Source organism: Salvelinus sp. IW2-2015, unplaced genomic scaffold (assembly GCF_002910315.2).
Source record: "Salvelinus sp. IW2-2015 unplaced genomic scaffold, ASM291031v2 Un_scaffold4811, whole genome shotgun sequence".
NCBI classification, from domain to species: Eukaryota; Metazoa; Chordata; class Actinopteri; order Salmoniformes; family Salmonidae; genus Salvelinus; species Salvelinus sp. IW2-2015.
This window is the reverse complement of record NW_019946080.1, coordinates 18,810-25,177: the sequence shown is the minus strand read 5'-3', so window position 1 is coordinate 25,177 and position 6,368 is coordinate 18,810. Positions and strand designations below refer to the sequence as shown.

Genomic DNA, 6,368 nt, shown 5'->3' with positions numbered 1-6,368 from the left:
CGATCTGGCATTAGTGTGTAAAGCCCAGTGGTGTAAAGTACCTAAGTAAAAATACTTTAAAGTCTTAAGTCGTTTTTTGGGGTATCTGTACTTTACTATTTATATTTTTGACAACTTTTACTTTTACTTCACTACATTCCTAAAGAAAATCCTGTACTTTTTACTCAACCAATTTTCCCTGACACCCAAAAGTACTCGTTACATTTTCAATGCTTAGCAGGACAGGAAAATTGAGTAATTCAAACACTTATCAAGAGAACATCCCTGGTGATCCCTACTGCCTCTGATCTGTCGGACTCACTAAACACATGCTTCGTTAGTAAATGATGTCTGAGAGTTGGAGAGTGCCCCTGGCTATCTGTAAATACKAAAAAACTAGAAAATYRGGCCATCRGCTTTGCTTAATATAAGGAATTTTAAATGATGTATACTTGTACATTTACTTTTGATAGTTAAGTACATTTTAMCAATTACATTTATGTTTTGATGCTTAAGTATATTTAAAACGGGTGAGAAAAGTAATGTTTGAGAAATATTTGATGATAGCAGTGCTGGCTATGTTATGTGTGATGATTGTGAGGCGTTATACAAATTTGAAAGTCACAAGATAGGGCCTTCAAATAGGACTATGGCACGTCAAGGGAACTGTAGCCTACTGTTTAGATGAGTTAAATGGAAACTGAAATCTGGACACTTACTGTAAGTCTATAACCACTCACATTGCCTCAATATTAACTCCTGCATCATTAAGCATTTCTTGCAGTAAAATTATACACCAAATGTAGGAAKATTTTGACTCGAGAAACAAGAGTGGAGACACATTTCTTTTTGAGAGAATGTGAAAAGTGTCAAGTTTGAGAAACAGACGCCTCACAAGTCCTCAACTGGCAGCTTCATTAAATAATACCCGCAAAACACKAGTCTCAACATCAACAGTGGAGGCGACTCTGGGATGCTGGCCTTCTAGGCAGAGTTCCTCTGTCCAGTGTTGTTTTGCCAATCTTAATCCTTTCTTTTTATTGGCCAGTCTGAGATGTGGCTTTTTCTTTGCATTTTCTCCCTGAAAGTTTTTGCTCCGCCGTGAAAGAAGCAGAGATGACAGAGAAAACTTTACCGATGTCAAACTAGATTCAAGCATTTAATTCTATCGATTGATGACATTGTTCTGGTGAGTAAGGGCTTATTAGGCTTGTAGGGCAGTAGTTCCCAAACGTATTATTATTATTATAGTCCCGTACCCCTTCAAACATTCAACCTCCAGCTGTACCCCCTCTAGCACCAGGGTCAGCGCACTCTMAAATGTTGTTTTTTGCCATCATTGTAAGCCTGCCACACACACACTATACGATACATTTATTAAACATAAGAATGAGTGTGAGTTTTTGTCACAACCCGGCTCYRGGGAAGTGACAATGAGCTCTTATAGGACCAGGGCATAAATAATATAATAATAATAATAATCAATAATTTAGCTCTTTATTTAGCCATCTTACATATAAAACCTTATTTGTTTATCAATAATTGTGAATAACTCACCACAGGTTAATGAGAAGGGTGTGCTTAAGGATGCACATACAGTGCTAAGTATTCATCCCCCTTGGCGTTTTACCTATTTTGTTGCATTACAACCTGTAATTTAATTGGATTTTTATTTGTATTTCATGTAATGGACATACATAAAATAGTCCAAATTYGTGAAATGAACTGAAAAAAATWACTTGTTTCAAAAAAMAAATAAAAAATAAAAARGGAAAAGTGGTGCGTGAATATGTATTCACCCCCTTTGCTATGAAGCCCCTAAATAAGATCTGGTGCAACCAATTACCTTCAGAAGTCACATAATTAGTTAAATAAAGTCCACCTGTGTGCAATCTAAGTGTCACATGATCTGTCACATGATCTCAGTATATATACACCTGTTCTGAAAGGCCCCAGAGTCTGCAACACCACCAAGCAAGCGGCACCATGAAGACCAAGGAGCTCTCCAAACAGGTCAGGGACAASGTTGTGGAGAAGTACAGATCAGGGTTGGGCTATACAAATATATCAGAAACTGTGAACATCCCACGGGGCACCATTAAATCCATTATAAAAAAAGAAAGAATATGTCACCACAACAAACCTGAGAGGGCCGCCCACCAAAACTCACGGACCAGGCAAGGAGGGCATTATTCAGAGAGGCAACAAAGAGACCAGAGATAACCCTGAAGGAGCTGCAAAGCTCCACAGCGGAGATTGGATATTTGTCCATAGAACCACTTTAAACCATACACTCCACAGAGCTGGGCTTTACAGAAGAGTGGACAGAAAAAAAGCCATTGCTTAAAGAAAAAAATGTGCAAACACGTTTGTTTCACCAAAAGCATGTGGGAGACTCCCCAAAAATATGGAAGAATACTTCTGGTCAGATGAGACTAAAATGTAGTTTTGGCCATCAAGGAAAACGCTATATCTGGTGCAAACCCAACACCTCCCATCACCCGAGAGCATTATCCCACAGTGAAGCATGGTGGTGGCAGCATCATGCTGTGGGGATGTTTTTCATCGCGCAGCGACTGGGATTACTTGGTCAGAATTGAAGGAATGATTAGATGGCGCTAAATTACAGGAAATTCTTGAGGAAAACCTGTTTCAGTCTTCCAGAGATTTGAGACTGGGACAGAGGTTCACCTTCCAGCAGGCAACGACCCTAAGCATACTGCTAAAGCAACACTCGAGTGGTTTAAGGGAAACATTAAATGTCTTGGATGGCCTAGTCAAAGCCCAGACCTCAATCCAATTGAAATCTGTGTTATAACTTAAAGATTGCTGTTACACAGCGAACCCATCCAACTTGAAGGAGCTGTAAGCAGTTTTGCCTTGAAGAATGGGCAAAAATCCCAGTGGCTAGATGTGCCAAGCTTTTAGAGACATACCCAAGAGACTTGTAGCTGTAATTGCTGCAAAAGGTGGCTCTACAAAGTATTGACTTTGGGGGGGGGGGGGTGAATAGTTATGCAACGCTTAAGTTCTCCGATTTTTTTGTCATATTTCTTGTTTGTTTCACCAATAAACAAACATGTTACATCTTCAAAGTGGTAGGCATGTTGTGTAAATCAAATGATGACAAACCCCCCAAAAATCAATTTTAATTCCAGGTTGTAAGGCAATAAATAGGACAAATGTGTCAATGGGGGTGAATACTCTCACAAGCCACTGTAACTCTGCAATGTTGGGATTATGAGAGAGTAGAATCATTTGTCCACACACAGTCTGTGCCTGTATTTAGTTTTCATGCCGAGAATCCACTCTCACATAGGTACGTGGTTGCAAAGGGCATCAGTTCTTAACAGCGCGATTTGCCAAGGCAGAAGAAACTCTGAGCGCAGCCCTATCCAGAAATCTGGCATGCTTCTGATAAATTCAAGCAAGCTGGTCCTGGGCTCTGTTCACAAACACAAACAGACCCCACAGAGCCCCAGGACAGCAACACAATAGACCCAACCAAATCATGAGAAAACAACAAGATAATTACTTGACTCATTGGAAGAATTAAAAAAATACTGAGCAAACTAGAATGCTATTTGGCCCTAAACAGAGAGTACATAGTGGCAGAATACCTGACCACTGTGACTGACCCAAACTTCAGAAAGCTTTGACTATGTACAGACTCAGTGAGCATAGCCTTGCTATTGAGAAAAGGCCGCCGTAGACAGACCTGGCTCTCAAAAGAAGACAGGCCTATGTGCCCACTGCCCACAAAATGAAGTGGAAACTGAGCTGCACTTCCTAACCTCCTGCCCAATGTATGACCAGATTAGAGACACATATTTCCCTCAGATTACACAAGATCCACAAAGAATTCGAAAACAACCCAATTTTGATAAACTCCCATATCTACTGGGTAAACACGAACAATTGCCATCACAGCAGCACGATTTGTGACCTGTTGCCACAAGAAAAGGGCAACCAGTGAAGAACAAACACCACTGTAAATACAACCCATATTTATGTTTATTTATTTTCCCTTTTGTACTTTAACTAMTTGCACATCGTTACAACACAGTACACTATGTGTAATGTTTACTGTAACTTATTATTGTTAATTACACTTTTGTTAATTATCTACTTCACTTGCTTTGGCAATGTTAACATATGTTTCCCATGTCAATAAAGCCCCTTGAAATGAATTGAGAGAGAGATAAAGAGAGAGGGGGCGAATTTCTCATGCAGGGAGAAAATTAGCACATGGACGTGAAACGCTCAAGGTTGAAACATTGCAAAGAAGAAACATTATAAAAACACCGGACAGGTGTTATTCGAATGGGCTCAGTCTCTCCTGGGACGCAGAATATGCTGGGGAATGCACAAAACAACAGCTGCTACGATGAGAGAGAGAACGAGAGATGTCTCGTTTTCACTTTCTCCTTTTCGCTTTAAAGCTTGTCGGGTGATTCTACATGAAGCAGATTAATGGGGGGAAATAAAAAAACTATGCACCACCGACCACCGTGCATTCCCAGCGCTGCTTCTTGTTAGCGCGGACGCAAGGTATTTCCCGGTTGATTATCGGATAGTGTCAGTAGTAGCCTGTGACCGGAGCTGCTGCTGCTGGTGTCTCGACTACAAGCCTGCTCCTGGTGTGGATATGACTTCCTGGCTACGTAAATACGACAATCCTGTGCTGCTCTTCCTGCTTTTGGCCGCTAACATCACCAGCGGGAGCTCTCGTTCCGGTGAGTGACAGAATATACCTTGATAGCTCGGCTAGGCTACTGCAGAAAGAACGAATGGAGACGTATCATTATTAAATGGATAACATCATCATTGTGTCAATGGGTGTGACAGATGAATGAATAAAGCAATCATTAACAATGAATGAATGAATGTCAGAGTGTCCCTGATTTGCGTTTATTATGTTATGTCTAGTTTATGAGACCAGTCTGGATAATGTCCAGAAAATAGTCCCGACTCGTCAATGTCCCGACTCGTCACCCTGCTGGTCATCTATCAGCGTCCACGACGCGACGTTACACTCACACATGTTATTCTGTCAAAAACAATGAAAATCACATATAGCCTATCAATGCACTGCATCTATCAAATACATTTTGCATTCTGTTATATGCTCAGCCTTATATTATACATCTCTTCAGGCATTCAAAAGGCGTTGATTATGTTTATCACGGCATTGATCCTGTTATTGATCTGTCAGAGTTGTGATCAGCCTCGACTGATCAGGTACTGTTGTAGCCTGTGTTGTGTTTTCAAGCTGTAACTGGCACAGCTACACAGTAATTAAGTCAGAGCTGCTTATTAATTCACTAATTAATCATCAATTAATTTAACAAATGAGTCAAGCTGGGAGCTGCAGCATTCCTAACAAGGCCTACATAACATTACAACACCAACCTCACAGGGAATACATGGGATGTGAGCCATAGATTGATTTGGTAGTGCAATTAGGTCCGTAGTTCTTATGCAGGACGTTGTTTTGAAGCACAGTATTTGCCTACTCTACTGTCTGTAGCATAATTACTCTGATTAATGTGTTTGACTGCACCATGAAGGGGACTTTTTTAAAACCTTTATTTATTATTAACAAGTCAGTTAATAACAAATTGTTATTTACAATGACGGCCTAGGAACAGTGGGTTAACTGCCTTGTTCAGGGGCAGAACGATAGAGTCTTACCTTGTCAGCTCGGGGATTCAATCTAGTAACCTTTCGGTTACTGGCCCAACACTCTAACCACTAGGCTACCTGCCGCCCCAACATGTAAACACATGTAAAGTGTTTCATGAGCTGAAGAAAAAAAATCCCTGAAATGTTCCATATGCACAAAAAGCTTATTTCGCTCAAATTTTGTGCGGAGGGGTATTTCTGTCTGTAATAAAGCCCTTTTGTAGGGAAAAAATCATTCTGATTGGCTGGGTGTGAACTCCATAGATTAGGGCCTAATGAATTTCTTTAAATTTACTAATTTCCTTGTATGAAGGGCTGATCTTGTGAGTAAACTTGTGAAATAACTACACTGGAACACCTGTTCTCTCTCTCTCTCTCTCTCACACACACACACACACACACACACACACACACAACACACCACACACACACACACACACACACACACCACACACACACACACACACACACACACACACACACACACACACACACACACACACACACACACACACACACACACTAAGCTGTTGTGACTCTACATTGTTTCTAGACATTCCTGATTTAAACATGGTCATTGACATTGACAGAGTCTTAGTGCTGCATGGTTAATGACTGTTTCACAGTCAGTCTTTCATATGCTAAGTCTCTCTTCTCGTCCTCTTCTCTCTCTCGCTCTCTCTATTTCTCTTTATTACTTTCTA

At 40.6% G+C, this 6,368-nt stretch overlaps 1 pseudogene; it reads left to right on the top strand.

Moving 5' to 3' along the window:
• The first annotated feature begins 4,380 nt into the window (after positions 1-4,380).
• LOC112077666 (integrin beta-8-like) overlaps positions 4,381-6,368 on the top strand; it is an 18,359-nt pseudogene continuing 16,371 nt past the window's right edge.